We start from the raw sequence: 20772 nt of genomic DNA, 5'->3' as shown, positions 1-20772 counted from the left end.
CTCCGACGCGCTCGGTGGGCGGCCGGCAGGGGGCGGCGTTGCCCCCGCCACGCGCCCAGGCGGCCGACGCTCCCGGGCCGGCCCGGAGCCGCGAGCCGCGTCGCGAGGACGCGCTCGGTGGGTGTCCGCCGGCCTGGGCGCCGCCGCCGCCGCCGCCGCCGCCGCGGACGGGCCGCTCCGGGTGTTGGCTGGGCCGGCGCGGAGGCGCGGGCGGGCGGGCGGGCGGGCGGCGGGGCGGGGCGGGGCCGAGCGGGCGCGCTGTCGGCCCGGCCCGGAGAGCGAGTGGGCGGCCGGCGAGGAGCCCGCGACGCTCCCGCGGCGAGCCGAGGCGGAGGCAGAGGCGGCGGCGAGGAGAGCAGAGCAGAGCGGAGCGGAGAGGAGAGCGGAGCAGACTCGGGGCGCCCCGACGGCCCGGCCACGGAGGCGCCGAGGCGGAGCGAGCGGCCCCCGGGGGAGCGGCCGGGGCCGGGGCCGGGGCGGCGGCGGCGGGGCGCGGATGGCGGCGCCGTAGCCCGCCGCGCGCGCAGCAGCCCCGAGCTGCGGGCGGCGCCGGGCGACATGAGCGGCGAGGCGGGCGCGGGCGCGGGCGAGGGCGAGGGCGAGGGCGTGAGCCTGCCGGTGCCGGTGCCCGTGCCCGCGCCCGCGCCCGCCTGGGCCCCGCCGGCCGAGAGCGCGGCGCCGGCGCCGGCCGTGCCGCCCGCGGGCAGCTTCTGGACCCTGGAGGCCGCGGCCCCGGCCCCCGGAGGCGCCCCCCGCTGCAGGGCCAGCCCGGGCGGGGGCTCGCGCCGGCCCGCCGTGGCGTACGTGGTCAACGAGGCGAGCCCCGGGCCGTGGGCGGCGGCCGAGAGCGAGGCGCTGCAGAGCCTGCGCGAGGCGTGCGAGGCGGCGGGCGCCGCGCTGGAGACGCTGCCCTTCGGCCGGCTGGACTTCGGCGAGACGGCCGTGCTCGACCGCTTCTACAACGCAGGTGCGCGCGCGCGGGCGGGCGGGCGGGCGGGCGGGCGCCGACGGCCGCGGGGACCCGCGGGAAGAAGCTCGGACAGCTGGCCGCTCGCAAGCGTCGCTCCTCGTGCCCCGGCAGGTGCCCTGCAGCGCCTGGGAGGAGGCGGCCTCTTCGGCTCCCCTGGGGTCTCCTCAGGGGGCCGTCCCCCCGAAGCGGCTCTGCCGACACTGTCGCTGGCAGCGGCCCACGTGCTCCCCGGATGCGTGTCCCGGGTCCGGGTCCTCCCCGCCACGGTCCTGGGCGGACGGCTGCAGCTCAAGCTTCGCGCCCCGCAGCCGCAGCCAGCTCGCGGCGAGCGCGGGCTCTGGACGGCGAAGTCGCCCCGCCACGTCCTGAGCTCCCGAGCTCCCGTCTCAGGGCCCCAGGGCCACCGCCTCCGCTCCCCCTCGCTTAGCCGGCCGATTTTCTAGCGGATGGCAGCCCAGGTGACCGTGAGACGGCTTTCACGGCTGCACTGCACTCCGGTGGTCCCTAGCTCTGTTCGGATTCTGGGTGAAAGGAAGGGTGGGTTTTATGAAAGATGCTTTCCTGCCCCACGCTGCACGGAGGTTTGGGAAGTGGACCGTTGAGGATCATTTAAAAACCACTAATATGCGATCCTACTAAGATAGGTCCGCGTGACAGGAATGGTTACAACAGTCCACAGAACCGAGTTCTTAAAGTCTCTCAGTTTCCAGAATTAATATTCGAGCTTCCAATGACTGAAACTACATTTTGCTTCTCCAAGCAACTAATAGAAGCAACAACGTAATTGAAAGCTGACTTTTAGCCCTTGCACAACGTTGAGAATATCTGCATCTTTATTTTTATAACTGTGGGTTGAATAAACTTTAAGAATAGTTTCAGGGGCCGGGAAGGTGGCGCTAGAGGTAAGGTGTCTGCCTTGCAAGCACTAGCGTATCGATCCCCCGGCGTCCCATATGGTCCCCCAAGCCAGGGGCGATTTCTGAGCACATAGCCAGGAGTAACCCCTGAGCGTCAAACTAAAGTACTGCATTTGCAATCACAAAAGCTTTTACATTCTGTTATTGGTTTCTGTTCTTTCAGTCCTCAAAACACCTGAAATAGGCTTATGCCAGTTTTGGAATTCAGCCAGAGCTGAATATTTTAAGAACAAGAAAGAAAGACTCACTAAGGAAGTCAGACTAAATAAATCAGGACATTCTAGTTCTGGTACTTTTTCTTTTACAGTCGTAATCATCATAACTGAACCTGAGTTTAATACATAACAACTGTTTCTTTCAATGGCTTCTACAAAAAAATGACGAGATTAATTTTCCTAAGATTCACAGCATTTTTATTTTTGGAATGTAATTTTGAAGAAGTTGTTTTGTTATTTTTGTTTTTGGGGTTACTCCTGGTTATCTGCTCAGAAATAGCTCCTGGCAGGCATGGGGGTCATATGGGACGCGGGAATTCCAACCAACCACCTTAGGACCTGGATCGGCTGCTTGCAAGGCAAACGCCCTGTGCTATTTCTCTGGCCCATTTGAAGAAGTTTTAAAGAACAGAAAACTATTACGAGAGTTTGAAAACGCCAAATCAAAACTACTTTGAAAATTTTTTTTAATTTTATTTTGAAAATGGGAAAGAGAAAAAAAGAAAAAAAATTGGGAAAGAGAAAGAAGGCAACTGGTATCTGAACTGTATTTCATTTAACCATGCAAATAACAGTTTGAAGGAAGTACTTAACTTTCTTAGGTGAGATTTGTGTGACAGACAGTGGGCTCTTGGACTGACTCATATCTGATCTATGAAGAATTGCCTCTCTGTTAACTTCCTAAAGGCCCTGCATGGCTCTTTTGCTTTTCAATGGGCCAATTTATTTAGAATCAGTGGAGTCTGCCATTTTGGAGTCACGTGACCTAGCTGCCCAGAGACTGTTAGAGGGGTTAGTGTGCCTGCCATGTGAGACCCTGTTCTTGCCTGGCACCTTTGCTAGGTCAGTGGATCCTTCTATTCTACTGTTGAGCAGTACTCTACTGCTCTGCTTAACACCTCTCTTTGATAGACATGAACTCTGAAATCTTTTGTTTTTAAGTATTATTTTAATTTAAACACCGTGATCACAAACATGATCGTAGTCATAAAAAGAACACCTCCCCTTTACCAGTGCAACATTCCCATCACCAGTGCCCCCATCTCCCTCCCCACCTCCCACTTCTCTCCTGTATTCCAGACAGGCTTTCTACATCCCTCACAAACTCAGAAATCTTTTATTCAGCCTGAAAATGTGGACAGAATGAAGATGAGACTGATTTTGTCCAAACTCTTTTTATAAACTGGGGGCTGTTGAGTTAGAATATAAAAATTTCCTCTCATTTCTAAGATAACTTCCACACATTCACCTCTGTAATCTTTAAAACTGTTGAATTCTATCAACTGTATACAATTTGTAAACTCATGATGTGGCAGCATTCCAATAAAACTTTATTAGTAGGCATTAATATTCAAATTTTATGCAATTTAACCTGTATTTCTTGGGCGGGGGTTATTTCTTGGTTTGCAAGATGCACAAAATATGTATTGAAAAACGGGTTCAAAACTTGGCCATGGTGATCTTTGTTGTATATCCATTAGTTCTAATTGAAGCTGAATAATTTATTATGTAGAGGAAAGAACATTGCTCTTCAAGTTAAACTTCAGTTTTCATTTTGAATTTTTTTCTCAACTACATGATGGTGAACAGGGTATTGTATTTCTTCTAAAGGCTCCTAAATTGTCAAGGAATGGTAGTGTTCAGGAAAACTAAATTAGATTTCTACTGTGCCTTTATTTACTCTTATGAATTTTCAAAGACAAGTTAGCTCAGTGCACTGGGACAGAAAGTCAGAATAGGGACAATAGTTTCAGTATTTTCAACATTCTGGGTTTTGATCTTTGGAGTTATTTACAGCCTCAGAAGAGAATGGAATCTTGGAACAGTTAGTTACTCTCTGAGAATTCCTTCCATCTCTTGAATGATGTACTTTAAAGTGATACTGATATCTAAAGAATCATTTCAACCCATGAAGATGAATGAGCTGCTTTTATATACCATGGTTTTGGCCTAAAGAGTTTAGAATTGGTGGAATAAGCAGAGGCAAAGAATGTAGCAGAATCCTCTCTGCGTGTCCTTTCCTGGAAACCTCTAGAATCAGTCAGTGGGAGCAGGGACAGAGCAGACTCCTGAACTGAGTTGGAAGGGTATAAGCAAGGCTGACTTAATATAGGCCTCAGTAGCTGAAAAGGAATATTGGTCTTGCAATGACCCAACTGAATGGCAGTAATAAAACCGTAAAAGCTTACAACATTTGTTTATGTATACAGGAATCTTGATAAAGACAGAAACTACAGTTAAACATATTTTCCCTTTTTTGGTTATTATTTCACTCTAACATAGTTGTTCTTTGACTACACTTAACTATTCTCCCATTTATTCTTATTGTGAGTGAAACTAAATTCTATTGATACTTTAAAAAATGTATCATGTTTACATGCACAAGACATAGCATATGCTAAATAATATCTCTTTGCAGTTTCTGTGTTGTTTACAGTAAAGTTTTATAAAAGTTAAGACATGGGACTGGAAAGAAAACTCGGGGGGTCTCTTTTGCATAGGCACATTAAAGTGGGAAAATAATACATATGCAAACAAATTCTTATCTCATAGAGATGGGAACACAAATTTGGTAATGTAATTAGGCCTTTTACCCTGAACATTGGCATAATGATTTGGCTCAGGCCTCAGAAGAATGGGCATCGCCCACACACACCTGAACAATGGATACCATCTATGGAAACAGCCACAGTTGTCTATAACATTACCAGGATCCAAGCCTCTACCAGGGAAGACCTACCACTGCTTTGGCATTGACTTACTCCAAAGAGTGCTCCCAACACCCAGAGGACTCAGCAAGTCTGCATGCAGGGCAGATCGCTCCACATTTAATGGTATGCTGAAACTTAGAGGATGCTCCACATCAGCCTGACATTGATGAAAGAAATGCACAGAATCCAGAGTCTTTAAATATAAGAATCTGATACCAACAATAGCTAAAGTGTGAAAAAGTTTCACCAGGACCACGGAGAATGACTCGGGTTGGACGGACTGGTATGCCTGGAACCCAGAGTCTTATGCCAATAAACTTCTGGGGTGAGGCCTTTTTGTAATCAGGCCAAGGATTATTTTCCATTTTCCCCACTTTTCTGGACCAATGCAAACAACGGCAATTGCCATTATCACACCTTTACTATATTTTTTTACTCTTATCCTTTAAGGAAAAAAAAAATACAATTTACTGAACTTAAAAACAAATAACTGTAGTAGAATGCCTGTCTCGAATACAGGTAGAAGATGAGAAGTGGGGAGGGGGTAATGATATACTGGTGAAGGGGGGTGCTCTGTTTATGACTGTAACCCAACTATGATCATGTTACTTAAATAAAAAAAAAAGAAAACTTGGGGGGGTTAGACATATATGTCTTGCATGCCCAAATTAAATTCCTGGCTCTGATGGAGTTCCTTGATATTACTGGATATGGCCCTGGTGGTTTACAACATGATTAGGCACAATATTACCCTATCATTGAACCCAAACGTTGAATTATTCTAGCCTGGTTGGTTGAGTACCACCAGGAGTGGTCTCCAGGACCTCTGAGCACTACTTAAGGTGGCCTCTCCTTTCTGAAGAAAAAGACAAGAATTATTAGGACAGAGTTGGTCCATTCAAAATACAGACCCCCAATGAACATGGTCAAAATGTTTTTTTCATAAAGTTTCGTCATGTAAAGCAAGAATTGCTGGACTTGATCATATTTCCATTTGGTTATAACTGAATCAAAAAGAAGTTGTTTCTTTTTCATGTTCAAAATTTAAAACTTGATGCTTAGACATTGGCACACAATACTTTTCATACAAAATGGCTAAATTCTGAGTCTGGCCTATAAGAAGTTTCAGAGAAGGCTGTCTGGAATATAAGAAGTTTCAGAGAAGGCTGTCTGGAATATAGCTCAAGGGGTAAATAAACCATGTGCCCTGCATATGTGAAAACCTGAGTTCATTCTCTAGCACTAAAGGACTCAGCACTGCTCTGCTTGACCCCAGCCACCCCTCACCCCAAGTACTTTTGGAAGTGATCCCTAGTAGAAAGAAATCCCAGCAATATCAGAATACTCAAAGTGTGAAACCTGTTTATCATTTTAATGTACAGGAAAATGATGTTCCTGAAACCCCAAACTTGAACTTATGGTAGTTCTGTTAGGATCACTATGATAATTTTCCTTTAGCATAGACACCTTCTTATTTAAATGGATTGGATTTAAATGGATTAGTGAACTGGGGCAATAAGAAGAGTTGGTAGGCTCTGTGGGGAGGGGAAAGGAGCCGTAGCAAAAATGTTTGCTGTGGGAAGGAGGGATCTCCAGGGATAGGACTTTGTAAGCTTTCACCTTTTTCTGCCTTCTTGCCCTTCTACCTTTTGCCCTCCTAACTTAATGACTCTTTTACTTCTTGGATATGGAAGATCTCTCTGCCTCCCTCAAGGCCACCTCGTTCCCTCTCTCTGGGTAGAGGCAGTTAGCAACTTCCTCGTTACCAACCTTCACATCCGCCCACTTTTTCTCCTTGCCTGGCCTACTGCAGATTGCAATCTTTTATTCTGACCTTTGCCCTGTAGCAACAATAGGTAACAAGAAGGAAACTCTCTGGTTGAGATGCTCGGAATTTAGCTTTCATGGTTTTCATCTCTAGTTTATTCTTGCTTGACTTAGACCCATTATTATGAAAGTCATCTGTAGGCTCTGACCCTGGAGAGGCACCCAAACTTTCTAGATTTCTGCTTTACTAGACCACTCTACAGTATCTTAGGACTTTCTTCTATTCCCCTATTCTTAAGCAGATACTTTATTGAACCACTTTTGTAATACTTAACTCAGTGGGTCTTCTACTGTACTGCACTTACGTCATCAATGATATCATTAGGCTGGCTGACATCAACATTGCAGCCACAGACCATGCCATACACCAGATCTCTTAAAGAGCAGCGCCACATCTGGTGGGCAGCGTTGACAATTTCATTGAATGTGATATTGCCATTGTGTTTAATGTTTTTCTGCTTCTTTTTTGTCTGGTAGCTGTTCCTTGGCTTTGATAACGAGTCTGGGCCACTGTTCTGGATGGTCTTCTTTCCCTTGATCTTTAAATTCTTCTTATCACCTGTGACCTTGGCAATGTTTTCCCTGACCTTTTTTTGAGAGGCAGAGACAAGGGGCCATAATCGGCACCAAGGTATACATGGCCCAGACGTCCTCACTGGTACTTTTCAAGTAGAAGACGTTGACTTCCTTGGGGTTGAATTTCAGCGACATGGTAGAGGCAGTTAGTGTTGGATTAACACATATTTTTGGTAATCCAGGACTTCCAGTCTTTTCTGATACAAACAAAAATACTGTTGTTTCCTGTCTATCCAAGACTTTGCTGCTCTTGGTTTTTATGGTTTTGTTTTTGTTTTTTAAAGAGTTGGTCAGTCAAGGCTAAATTATAATTAAAAACAAAAAGCTTGTGGAAAATAGCTTTGGAACATGAAAACTATTATACTGAGTGAAATAGACCAGAATAGTCTCGCTCATCTGTGGGACTTAAGAAAAATAAAAGACAGTATGGTAATAATACCCAGAGATAATAGAGATGAGGGCCAAAAGAATCAGCCCATTATATGAAGAGTGGTGAAACGCAGTTAGAGAAATAACTACACTAACAACTATTATGAAAATGGTAGTGAGTGAGAGAAATACAGCTCAAAGACAGGCAAATGCTGGGGGCAGAGGTAGATGGGGGGGGGGCATTGGTGGCGGGAAGGGGGAGTTACTTTTTATGACTGAAACTCATCTACAAACATGTTTGTAATCATGGTGCTTAAAGAAAGATATTAAAATACAAAGAAAAACAAACTAAAAAGCTTTATTAGAGTTGGAAAAATAAAATTAAAGTGAAAACTCCAGAGAATACAAATTTGTTTTGTAAACACCAATTTTCTTAGCCTGGTCAGCTGCAGATTATTGTTCTGAATGACTCTGCTTCCCAGACTTCTAGTTTCTTTTCTCCACTCTGGGGCCTTTGGTTAGCTTCAGAAGTTCATTAATTGGTAGTTATTGCTGGTTCCATTGCTAGGTGAGTTTAATTACAAGTACTCAGCAAGACCTGTCCCACCAGTGGCTTTGAGTGTCAGCCTCTGGGAGTTCTCTGCCACAGGACAGTTCCCCTCTGGGGCCACTTGCTTCCTGTTTCAGAGGTCCGGTTAGAGACCCTTTCAGTTCCTGTTGTTGAATTGCAGCACAGAATGAATTCACAGCTTCTTTGTGGTACTTTGGGAAACTGACAGGCACAAAATCCAGTAAGCATGCCAGTTATCTCAGGTACCAACAGATTTTTGTTTTCACTTGTTACAGTTTGTTCCACTACTACCTACCTATCATTGGGATAGATGAGCCCTTAAGATGTGGATGTGTAAATTAGGTTGGGCTGATCAGTAGTACAGGATGATTCTAGAAGGAAGAAACTGGGCAAACACAGTCCTGGGAGGGTGGTTAAATCAAAAACATGCTTGTCTGTGCTAAAATTGAATCTAGGTAATAGAGGTAGCTATATTTAAGAAAGATGCCTGTTTTCTTAGAGTAAAATGAATTATTTTATGTATTAGACTATAAAAGAAATTAAGGAAATTGAAGCAAAATTATAAATTATTTAAAAATTTACTAGTAATCCTAATATAGTGGTTTCCTTTATTGATTTAACACGGTGGCTTGTCTCTATAATTAGAGAAGACACTAAAATAAGCACAAAATATGAAATAAGGAAGAAGGATATGTGACAAAGCTATTTTTAGCTTGTTCAAATAGTTTTAAACTCAGGAAATGAGAACTTTATTTTATGTTTTATTTTCTAGTATACCCCCCCAAAGAAAACACAAAAACTAAAAATATGAATTACTCAGTATTTTTTGGGGAGTACCTTAGGGGAGTACCTTAGTTTGAGTAGAGTTAAAACGGGCAGGAGAGAACACTTAAATATTAATTACATATCCTTCTTGAGGACTGGAGTGATAGCATAAGATGTTTGCCTTTTACACGGCCGACCCAGGTTTGATCCTTGGCACCCCATATGTTCTCTCACACCTGCCAAGAGTAATTTCTGAGAGCAGAGCCAGGAGTAACCCGTGAGCACCACTGGGTGTGGCTCAAAAACAACAAAAATATTAATAAACTCTCCTACTTAAAATTGTAATCAAGTAGATCTTTGTAACTTCAATGCCATAGAAGTTATTCAAGATTAACAGTTAATATCCCATCACAAACATTTTCTGTTATAGTAAGTAATTGACAATGAATAAAGTGATTACCTTTGGTAATTCACATAGGAAGGAAGTTCAATTCCTCTATATAGCAGTCACTGAAAATAATTGGGAGCAATTATTTCAATATTCCTTAATACTTTTAGTATCTGAAAACATTTAAGAAATAGATATATAGGCAAGAGATACCCTACTGCAGGGGTCTCAAACTCAATTTACCTGGGGGCCACAGGAGGTAAAGTTGGGGTGATCCTTGAGTGCAAAGTCAGTAGTAAGCCTTGAACATTGGGGGGTGTGACCCAAACAACTAAAACAAAACGAAACAAAAAAGATTCCTCTAGGGCAGGGCCACAAAATGTTGTATGGAAGGCCGCAAACAGCCTGCAGGAAGCGAGTTTAGACCCCTGCCCTAATGCATGTAGCCATTTATTCATAAAATCAGGTTTTTGCCTGTATCATAGAAATTATCTTCTAAAAATTCTGATTATCCTTATTTTTTTAATTAAAGATTCATCCAAGGAGACTAGATCTAAAGTATTATATCTCTGCCTTACAAGCAGCCAATCCAGGACCTAAGGTGATTGGTTCGAATCCCGGTGTCCCATATCCCCCCTTCACCCCCCCACCCCCCCATCCACCCCCCCCCCCTCCGTGCCTGCCAGGAGCTATTTCTGAGCAGACAGCCAGGAGTAACCCCTGAGCACCGCCGAGTGTGGCCCAAAAACAAAAATAAAAAAGTATTATATCTCTTACTGTCACATTCAGGAGTTCTAGTGTTTTACTGTGGCAGATACCTCTACCCAGGCATGTGATGACTGTTGTTCAGGGACCCTTTTATTTACCTCAAGTTAAGAATTTACCAATTTGGGGCCAGAGCAATAGCGCAGCGGTAGGGCATTTGTCTGGCAAACAACGGCATCCCAAAAGGTCCTCCAAGCCAGGAGCGATTTCTGAGTGCATAGCCAGGAGAAACCCTTTGAGCTTCACCAGGTATGGTCCAACCCCTTCCGCCAAAATGACCAATTTGTGATATGATCAGACTTGATGTGATTTTATGAAGCTAAGTCAGAGTAATAATATAAATGCATGTTTTTATATTCAGTGTAGTGATCATTATCATAATAACTCCTTAGAATAAATATAGTAGTATAATTATCTCTTTTGGAGGGAGAGACTCGCTCTGGAAGTTCTCAGGGCTTCTTGGCTCTGTGCTTTGGATTACTCCTAGCAGTACTCAGGGGCCTTAGGTGGTGCCTGGAATCAAGCCTGGCTCATAAGCATGCCGACTAGTGCCTTTCCTGTTAAATTATATCTTCAGCCTAATTCTTTTTGACACTGAAAGAAACTCCATGAAGTGGGTATTGATCAAATTAATCCACAGTAGAGTGGGAATAAAGCTCACTTCCTCTTCATTCCAAATTATCTAGGGATTTTCCTCACAACAACCTACTTTCCATCTGTACAAAGCCCATATGCTGTTGAAAAGGTTCAGTTTTAACATTGGATTCATAATGATAGTTTGATTTTTGAGGAAGAGACCTGACGGTGACACATTCTTGTCCTTGCTTGCTTTCAAAGTTTGGTTTCTTGAAAGCAGCTTTGCAAAATAACTGATTATGATGTTGACTTTGACATTTCAAATACTGTATGTAATAGTCTTAATATTACAGCATAGACTAAGTCTTTGTTGCCAGTTGCTTATCATGAAGCTATAGATCTTTCTGCATTCATGTCAGGGCTCTTTTCTGTACATAGCAATCAGATGGACTGCCAAGTGATGGTTCTAAGTAAGCCCTTTCCTTAACTTGAGCCAGAGAGCTGGGTTGACTTCACAGCTTGATTGTTTTTTCCCCTTTAGTTCTTCAGAAGTTCTGCCTTCCTTATGAGTCTCACTTGTTTTTCCTTCATGTTATAGTATATTCCCAATATTTTTGTTTGCTTATTTTTGGGCCACACTTGGTGCTCAGGGCTTAACTCTTGACTTTGTGCTCAGGGGTCACTTCTGGCTATGCTTGTGTGATGCCAAAGATCTAATGGGTTTACTAGCAAGACTAATGTTGTAACTAACTCATATACTATTTATCTGTAACCCCAGAAATTCAAACTTTTAGGCATCTACTAATTGCCTGTGATCTATATTTTATAAAGAATCACAAAAGAGAAGAAAGCATTAAAAATGTTTACTGTATTTCTAGGGGGAAGATTGATATGAAGAATGAAGTTAGGAAGAGCAACCTGTACACCCTATTCTGTTCTTCCCACTCATCTAGTTCTTTTCAAAAAGCTGTTTAAGTCATGAGACATTTTAGTCATAAATATCAAATAATACAAAGATACTCATGCACTCACTAATATACATTTAGACTATTTCACTTCTTTCTCTTTTGCAGGGAAATAAGTCAAAAGCCCCTTTTTACCACTTCAATTTTTTTCCTGGGAAAGTGCTTCCTTTATTGAAAATGCTAAAGCATAGTTTTCAAAAATTGTAACTCATGATTCTCTGTATAATTTCAAATATTTCATGAATCTATTATTTGACATTTTAAAATTAGTTCAAAGAAGAATTTGAAGAGCACATATAATAGAGTTTTGAATGCTTGAAATGAATTTGAGATGAATTAAAACTAATAGTTTGTCAAATCAAAGATATTTAAGTTGGAAGTCAAATCATCACTACAGTTGGCATGATAATATACATAGAAAACCCTAAAGAATCAATAAAACATTCCTAAAAACAGTAACCAATACAGCAAAGTAGCTGACTACAAAGTCAACATACAAAATTGGCTGTATTTTTTTTTTTTTTTGGTTTTTCGGGCCACGCCCGTTTGATTCTCAGGGGTTACTCCTGGCTAAGCTGTTCAGAAATTGCCCCTGGCTTGGGGAGACCATATGGGACGCTGGGGATCGAACCACGGTCTTTCCTTGGCTAACGCTTGCAAGCAGACACCTTACCTCTAGCGCCACCTTGCCGGTACCGGCTGTATTTTTATATACAAAATCATGTATTAGAAGAGAAAGAAATTAAGGAGTCTATTACATTTAAAATAGTATCCAGAAACATCATGTAACTAGGAATCAACTTAACAGAGGGGTGGAAAACCTATACCATGATAATTTTAAATCACTTAAGAGAGAGATAGAAGACCTTAGGAAATAGAAAAATATTCCATGCTTATGAATTGGAAGAATCAATATCATGAAAATGACTATCTTACCTAAGCTATTATATAAATTCAATACAATCCCCATCCAAATTCTTCAAGGATCTAGAAAAATAAGAAATAAATTTTTACAGAATCAGAAGAAACCAGAAACAGCCAAGGCCATATTTAAAAATAAGAAATGTGGAGGTGTAGTGATACAGTGATAGCACAGTGGGTAGGGCATTTGCCTTTCAGATGTCTAATGCAGGTCCAATACCCAGCATCACATATGGTCCTCTGAACCTGCCAGGAGTGATTCTTGAGTGTAGAGCCAGGAGTAACTCCTGAGCACCACAGGGTTTTTGGCCCCCAAACAAAACAATAGTCAGAATGTGGAGGTGAAAAAAAGAAATGGGGGAGGAGAGGAGAGAGAGAAAAAATGTCTGTCACAGAAGAAGGCAGCAGACAAGTTGGGAGGGAAACTGGGTTCATTGGTGGCAGGAAATGTGTACTGGTGAAGAGTGTTGTGTATTGTATGACTGAAACCCAATCATGAACAACTTTGTAGCTGTGTATCTCTTGGTAATTCAATTAAATAATTTATTTTAAAAAAGAAATGTAGAAGTTATTATTTCTTAATAAATAACTGAAAAAATTAAATGGGGTAAAGATAGCTTCTTTAACATATAAAAATTAATGCTGGATCCATATCTGATACCTTATACAAGTCAATTTAAAGATCAAAGGCTTTGAAATCCAATCATAAACTATAAAGTTTATTGAGGAAAACATAGGCAGTATGGTCTAAGATTTGGACCTCAACAGGAGTCTTTAGTGATCTGATACCATCGGCAAAAGCAACAAAATAAAAAAGTAAACAAATGGGACAATATCAAACTAAAGGGTTTCTGCATGTAAAAGAAACACAGGCTAAAACTAAATGATAGCTAGCTGAATGGAAAAATAATTTGCATAAAATATAATCAAATTAAACCTTGATATACTGAATATTTATATAGTAATCACTAAGGTCAGCAGCAATCAAAAATATTCAAACACCTATCAAAATATAGGGAAAATAAATGAACAGGCACTTCTCAGAGAAAGTCAAGTGGGACATTGCTCAGAATATCATTAGGAAAAACCAAGTCAAGATAGCAATGATGATATCATTGCACACCAGTAAAGAATAGCACATATCAGAAGTAGTAGGAATAATCTGTGGTGGCAGGGATGGGATGAAAAAAGGAACTCACATTCACTGCTAAGAGGAATGTTGTCTGCTTCAAGCCTTGTGGAAAACAGTATGGAGAGTTCTCAGTAAACTTAGAATTGAGTTTCCATATGACCCAACAATTCCACTTTTGCGTATCTGCCTCAGGACTTAAATAAAACACTCATTCAAAAGGACATATACACACCATTATTCATTGTTGTAATAAGTACAAAAACTAAAATATGGAATCCACCTAATAATCCAAATGAATGGATTATTAAACATTTTGCATATATACACTATGGAATGCTATGCAGCTGCAAGGAACAATGAAATCATGCAATTTTCTGCAACCTGGTTGGAACCAGAAGATATATTGAATGAAATAAACCAGCCTAAGAAAGATAAACATCAGATGAGCATACTTATCTGTGGCATAGATAACAGCTGGGTGTGAAAATGTAGTAAAAGGGGAATGCCTAGATCACCCTTGACCCAGAGTTTAGTGAGGAAAAGGAGAGAAGGAAAGGCATCAAGGCAAGAAGAAGATGAGAATGTGGCTGTAGAGGTCAGGGTTTCTGTTTATTAATGATGTGAGAGGGTGGTATAGCTATATATCTAAAATACAGACTCAACACCATTGAAAACATGAGATGGAAAAATGTGAAAATAAATGAATAATACACCAAAAAACTATTGGATGAAAGAAACAAGATAAGAATCACTGATGTCCTGCAGAACAGGAAGGCAAATTCAATGAAGAACCAATAATTTTAAAAAATCGTAAGCGATTTCCAAGATTTGATAAGTGTAGACATTCACATCCAGTACAGACTAAAACTTTTAAACACTTACTTTGAAAATCAGCTTTCATGGAAGAACTTGAATTTTTTAAAGAACATTTTCAGAGAATTTATTTTTAAATATTGGCTTCTTGAGATAGTACAAAATCTTCTTTGATACTTGTTAAGATAATGGCAGTTACAATAAAAAGATCAAGATAAAAAGGTTTAGTGGTATAGTTTTCTAACAGCAGTGTAGGCGATCAGCTGGATTTTGTTCTTTTGTTCATTTGAAGTGAACAAAATACTTTTTTTTATGTCAGCTGTCTCCCCCATATATCTTTATAGCTTAGAGCACAAGATCTGTAGGTGGAACCATCTGCTATATATTACCACATCTGCTGAATGGCCCTACAGTACCTTTAACTTAGTTCCATACAGAAATTGGTCCTCTTCTCTTAATAATATGCCTATCTGGATCTATCTGTTTTTCTAAACTTTAAACACTGTGGTTTACAGAGTTGTTTCGGGCATTGAGTGTTCCAACACCAATACCACCACCTTTGTCTTCATTTCCCCTTCCCCCAGCTTGCTCCCTTAACAGCCACAAACTAATTTATATTGCTTGTTATAACAAAATGGCTAATGGAATTATTGAAAAACATTTCAGTGAAAGAAAATGTGAGAGATTTGTTATATCTCACAATGGGGTCATTAAAGTCATTAGGGTTTATTGAGCTGTATGTTGATAGTGGAGCTTTCTGTTTTATTTTTTGTTTATATATTGAGCTTGGTTGGATTCGATGCTATTTCCCACTAATTTCCAGTCCTCCTACTGGGTCGTCAGTACTGTGGAATTTGGAGATGTGCAGCTACCTACACAAGCATATGATCCAGGAACTTCAGGATCTGAAGAACTGGGCTGCTGATTTTCAGCTGCTTGGTTTGGATTGCATCTCTTTTGAGATTAGTTGGGAAGCTAGTTACATGGAAGTAGCTTTGGGATGTGTGTGTTGTTGTTGGGACTTCTGGCAGTATGGGGGAGCATGGAAGAAGGCTGCTCTCTTTCACTCCAAGAAAAACCCCAAAATTCTAAGCCTGAAAACTGAAGTATCTTGAAATTTCCTCAGCTTCACTTCTCTGCAGAGATTATTCGTCCTTGATCTGTGAAGTTGGGTAATTTGCATGGTCTGCATGACTTCATCTGGGAGGTGTGGCTGTGGCTGCTGGGGCTTTGGAAGGGCAGGAACTTGGTATGTCCTGAGTATGCCCCAGTTTTCAGCTCCAAGACCCATTAATTTTAGCAACTTGACTTGCATTTCTTCCAATATTAGTTAATTGTAAAGCTGTGCTGTGCTTCTATGGCAGCAGCTATGGCATGCCAATAAACATATTTAAAAATTCTTTATGAATTTCTTATATGTTAAGAATGAATATCAAATCCTGTGGCCAAAGAGTATAGCTCAGGGGTAGAGCGTGTGCCTTAAATGTATGAAGCCGTGGGTCCATATCTAACAGTACACATACAAAAATAATAACTCCTAATTCTTACATTCTTTAGTTTGATATTCATTATAATTTTAATTCTTGCCACAGATATTTTTACTAGTGCAACTTATTATCATTTCATAATTCTACAATTTATAATTAAGAAAGACAATTTTCACTATTTTTAAGTGAAAATTCTAATTTTAGAATAGATCTAATATTGATTTTATATTCTGTAAAATTTAGTAGCTTTCTTTTTAACTCTTGATTTTTCACTCCATCTTGTTTTTATTTTGTTGTATGGTACATAGATATATTTTTATGCATATGTTAACTCTGTGTTTAACTTCCTGAAGAAACACATTTTCTTTCATTTTCTGTGATGATCAGAATATGAGATCTGCAGTTTATCGATTTCTTTATGTAGTTTGTTACTTTTTTCTCCACTTTCTTAGTGTTTGTACCTTATGTTTTATTACAAAATGCATTTCATTGTTTTTACCATTTTAATTGAGGAACCAGGATTTATAATACTGCTAATTATATTTTTAGTACAAGTACATAGTTTATGCACACCATTATTTCAACAACATACTCATCACAAGAGTACCTGTTTCCTTCCTCTACTGCCCAAGCACCCCTTAATCAAACTTCCTCGTATTTAACCTCAGTTCTTAAGTCAGAACCTTCATTTCCAATGACTTGGTCTTTATTGTTCCCTATTATGTTTCTTATGCCTCACAGCTGAGAGAAATCATATGTGAAATATATTTCTATGTGTTTATTATAGATATAGTGAAACCTATACACAGATAGATGAATAAAGCTAAACTCCAAAAAGTTCCAAAATATTGTAAATCAGTGGTAAGTGGGTAAATTGTTTTTAAAAAATTGTGTATCTATCTCCTTCAAAAGTCATAAGTGTATTTAAAAATTAATGGTACAGACAATTTTATGTTAATATACTTTAAAATTTACATGAAATAGATAAATTCTACAAATATAAAAATAAGTGGGGGAGAATTAACATTTTAAGGGAAAACTTGAAATGACCTATAAAATTATAAAAATGTGTTTATCTTATAAAAATATTGGCTATGTGTTATAAATGCTTAAATATCTGCATCAATAAGTAAAAGATTATCATAAAAATCTTCGTAAATGTAAAAAAATCTTGAAAAGACATAGGATTTTCTTTTTTGTTTTGTTTTTTGTCTTGTTTTTGTTTTTGGGCCACACCCAGCGGTGCTCAGGGGTTTCTCCTAGCTATCTGCTCAGAAGTAGCTCCTGGCAGGCACGAGGGACCAACCACCTTATGTCCTGGATCGGTTGCTAGCAAGGCAAACGCCGCTGTGCTCTCTCTCCAGCCCCAGGATTTTCAGTATAAATGAAATGTTATTTCATTATTGAAAGCATATAAAATCCTTTACCAAACTAGGAATAAACAGGCCTTTCTTAATTTGGTAGATGGCAGCCATTAGTGTCATGACTAAATGCCATATTCAGAGGCAAAGGACTCAGAAGTTTGTCCTGTCTTTTAAAGAACCTCCTTTAATGCCTCTTACAAAACTTATTTAAAGGGTAAGGATTCCTGAGCTATTACCTATCCAGGAATCTATATAGTTCCTAAAAATCTGAGTAGAATATCTGCATAGAATATTCAAGTATGAAGTGTTTATTTCACTAAGTTCTTTTGCAGTATCCCATGATTTTGTAGGTTATTGATTCTTCATTGAATTTGGCTTTCTGTTATGCAGGGATTTCAGTTATTCTTACCGTATTTTCTAGCGTATAAGACGACCCCCTAATTTTACACTTAAAACATAGGTTTAGGGGGCCGGGCGGTGGCGCTGGAGGTAAGGTACCTGCCTTGCCTGCGCTAGCCTAGGACGGACCACGGTTCGATCCCCCGGCGTCCCATATGGTCCCCCAAGAAGCCAGGAGCAACTTCTGAGCGCATAGCCAGGAGTAACCCCTGAGCGTCACAGGGTGTGACCCAAAAACCAAAAAAAAAAAAAACAAAAAAAAAAACAAAAAAAAAAACATAGGTTTAGGCCTATATGCACTGTATAAGACAGAACGTTCTTGTGCTGCAACTGTATGTACCACAGTGAACCACAAGCAAAAGTTCAAAGGGTCTACTGTAATAGACATCCTCTCTAACTCTGGCCAATCTGAGTAGGCTTTATACAGTGTAGATTCAGGTAAAGAACATTGTATAATTTGCATGCATATAAAGCCTGCTTGGATTGGCTGTGTTAGAGAGGCCGTCTGAGCAACCTGGCAGTGATTGGTGCAGAACATTGTCTCATTTGCATGCATCAAAAGCCTGGTTGGATTGGCTGAGTCAGAGAGGCGGTCCGAGCAGCCTTGCAGTGATTGGTGCAGGATCGAGTTGGAAAATTTGTTTCGTGGCAATATCCAGAGGATTTTTGTTTAGTGGCATATCAAAACGTTTTTCGGGATATACTCCGCGTATAAGATGACTCCCGATTTTAGATTGACTTTTTTTCATTTCAAAAGTCATCTTATACGCCAGAAAATACGGTATATTGTTTCTCTCATCCTATAGTTTTCTGGTATACTTATTTCTTTTTACAAGCTTTTTAATCTTTTGTTGTCTTCTAAAGGTTTCCTGTATGTTTTCTTGGAACTCGTTGATCTTTCATCATTGTTTTCATCACTGCTGTTCTGACCTTTTATTTAGTTTTAGTATCACTTACTATACACTTAATTTTTGTCACTTTTGATTATAATTTTCTCATTTTTGCTCACATTGCTTTTTTGTGCTTTGCTGACGCCCACTTATTTGAACTCATTAAACATCTTCAACATGGTATTGCTGAAGTCATTCTCTGAGAATTTATAGAACTGCTGGGTACTGGTAGCTTTCTGTATTATTATTTTCAGTCATTGAGCTGGTGGGCTTTTTCGAGTCTTTCCCATTCTGTTTGCTGTGCTCCTGCTAAATGAGAGTGAATCTACAAAGTTGGCCCCACGTGGAGTCTCAAAAGTATTAGGTTGGATGCTGCTCTTTTCTTGCCCTGCCTGTATTCACTCTGTGACAGAAGGTATAAATGTGAGCAATGTGAGATGTGATAAGTAGAGCTGTTGTAGGTTGTGTATATGGCCTCAATTGAGGAGACACGCAGGTGGGCCACCTGACTTGGCATATGTCGAGCGTGGAGGCTGCTGGGACTTTGCTGGGAGGGAGGAGAATTCAGTTCTGGCTTCAAATGCCCTGTGTATGTTAACATTAACCTCTTTAGAAGGTTGGTTGAGCAAGCAGAGGGTTTGATATGTGGAAGTAGGCATGCTGAGATGGCAGAGATCAAATATGTAGTATATGGAGGTTCTCACTGTAATTTTTATATAATGGCTAGTGATATTTAGACATTTTCATGTGATTATTTGAATTTTCTATATCTTATTTGAAATATTGTCATCAATCTATTTTGCATTTTAAAACTTCTCTTTATTTTTGCTCTTTACATATTATACTTATAAATTGCTTATAGATATATGAATGGCATATTTCCCCCTATTTTGTTACCTATTTAAAATTTTCTTGACACAGTCTTGTACAGGGGTCTGCAACCTTTGAGCATAAAGAGCCACTTGGACTTGATTCTGAAGGAAAAAAAAACCTGGGAACCGCAACCTAAGGGAAAAAAACCTGGGAACCGCAAAACCATCAGAAAAGAAGTTAGCTGTCGAACTGAAGAAAAAAAACCTTTTCACTTAACAATGTAAAATATATTTATGCACATTAATAGCCAATTAAAATATTTAAGTGATACCACTCCCCAGTTATCGGTCCTGATGTCTGAGTCGAGGCAAAGCTTCAAAAGAGCCATATGCAGCTCTGGAGCCACAGGTTGCCTACCCCTGGCCTTGTCCCTAGTCCACCTGAATATAATTTCTGGAGACTCATATATTTCTTCGAGACTGCCAGAAATAATTTCTGAGCTCATAGCTAGGAGTAATTGATCCCGAGTGTTGCCAGGTGTGGCTCAAAAATTAAAAACTTCTCTTGATAATATCCTTTGAAGTATAACAAATTTTAATTGTTATAAAGTCTAGTCTTTTCATTTTTTACTGTTTGTACTTTTTGGGGGGAGGGGGTTACACCCGGCAGCGCTCAGGGGTTACTCCTGGCTCTACACTCAGAAATCACTCAGCAGGCTCGGGGACCATATAGGATGCCGGGATTCGAACCACCATTCTTCTGCATGCAACAAGGCAAATGCCCTAACTCCATGCTGTCTCTCTGGCCCCTATTTGTACTTCTTGTAACTTATTTAAGAAAGTATTACCGAGAGTAAGAAAGAGAAGCGGAAATAGGAGGGAAATGGGAGATATAGGTGGCAGGAAAGGTAGTGTACATCCTATGACTGAAACCCAACATTAAACAGTTTTTTAACCACAGTGCTTAAATAAATTAATAAAAAAAGAAATGATTACCAATTGAAGGTTATGAAGATAATTGATCTTTTTATTGGTGGAGGGTGCACACCAGGCAGTGCTAAGGGGTTACTTCTAGCTCTTTTCTCAGGAATCACTCCTGGCAGGCTCAGTGGACCATGTGGGATGCCAGGGACCAAATCCGAGTCAGCTATGTGGTGGTTTTCATAATGTGGAAAGAACACATCCTTGGGACCAGAGAGATAGTAAAGTGGGTAAGACAACTTGCCTTGCATGTGGATTAACACATGTTTCATTTGTGGGATATATAAAAAAGATAGCATGGTAATAATATCTAAAGAAAATAGAGACAAGGGCCAAGGACCAGTCCATGTTAGGAAGC

At 40.9% G+C, this 20772-nt stretch overlaps 1 protein-coding gene across 1 annotated transcript in view; it reads left to right on the top strand.

The window, feature by feature from the left end:
• Nucleotides 1-945: 945 nt before the first annotated feature.
• Nucleotides 946-20772, top strand: part of MAP3K5 (mitogen-activated protein kinase kinase kinase 5) — a 233126-nt gene continuing 213299 nt past the window's right edge. Inside the window, exon 1 of the mRNA XM_049788000.1 lies at nt 946-967. The gene's annotated coding sequence lies outside the window, so the exon portion shown is untranslated. The remainder of the gene's footprint in view (nt 968-20772) is intronic.

The sequence above is a fragment of the Suncus etruscus genome, chromosome 15 (assembly GCF_024139225.1).
Source record: "Suncus etruscus isolate mSunEtr1 chromosome 15, mSunEtr1.pri.cur, whole genome shotgun sequence".
NCBI lineage: Eukaryota > Metazoa > Chordata > Mammalia > Eulipotyphla > Soricidae > Suncus > Suncus etruscus.
This window is presented reverse-complemented; position numbering and strand designations above follow the sequence as displayed.